The sequence below is a fragment of the Pongo abelii genome, chromosome 10, assembly GCF_028885655.2.
Source record: "Pongo abelii isolate AG06213 chromosome 10, NHGRI_mPonAbe1-v2.0_pri, whole genome shotgun sequence".
Lineage (NCBI taxonomy): Eukaryota > Metazoa > Chordata > Mammalia > Primates > Hominidae > Pongo > Pongo abelii.
The window spans coordinates 112,016,202-112,017,238 of NC_071995.2; positions in this window are offsets into that span (position 1 = coordinate 112,016,202).

Sequence of the window (1,037 nt, forward strand, 5' to 3'; positions counted from 1 at the left end):
TGAATGTCGCTTTTTTCTCCCCCTTAGGGTAAAGGCCATTGTTAGGACTGAGTTGATTTAAATAACAAAGTTAAATACAACAGATAGTACAAGGATGTGGCAGACAACATGACAGTGGTGAGTGGGTGACTGAAGTTTGGGAACCTGGGGCTTCAGGAAGCGCTGGACTCTTCCTCCCATCGACTTCTGGCTAATGCCACTAACTTGTGGTTGGCTGACTCTTCCTTAGCTCAGAATACAGACAATAGTATTTTTTTAGTTCTGTTTTTAAGTTTGTTTGTGTGTGTGTGTATGTGTTAAGGTGGGAAATAAAACACAATGGCTAGGACTTTGCCAAGTGGAGGGTCCAAGAAAGCCAGACAGTGACACGTGCGTCTGCAGAGCACTTAGGATGCAGCCCAGGACTTAGGAAAAGCAGCAAAGCTTTTGCGCAGATGGAATTGCACCCAGATTGGGCAGTGTGGGCTGGGCTCTGGGCCTCTCCTTGCCCCCCTCTTCCTGTAAGGCACCTCCAGGAGGCACCAGGATTCTAGGGAGTCCAGTTGGAAGCCACATCATCTGGTTGGTACGTCTGCCTTGGGGCAGGGAAGAGTGGACACTGCTGGGGAGGGAGACCTGCAGTGCCCAGGACCGGTGACACACAGAAACGCCTGTGGAGTCAGGCAGGTCAGCTGCGCTCTCATGCAAACATGCTTTGTTTTTTGTTTGTTTGTTTTTGGTGTTTCTTTTTTTTTGTTTTGTTTTGTTTTTTAAGACACGGGGCCTCGTTTCCTTGCCCAGCCTGGAGTGCAGTGGTGCGATCATAGCTCACTGCTGACTTGACCTCCCGGCTCAAGCGATCCTCCCCCTCAGCCTCCTGAGTGGCTGGGACTACATGCATGCGCCACCATGCCTGGCTAACTTCTTTTAAAAGTTTTTTTGGACCGGGCGCGGGGGCTCATGCCTGTGATCCCAGCACTTTAGGAGGCTGAGGCGAGCAGATCACGAGGTCAGGAGATCGAGACCATCCTGGCTAACACAGTGAAACTCTGTCTCTA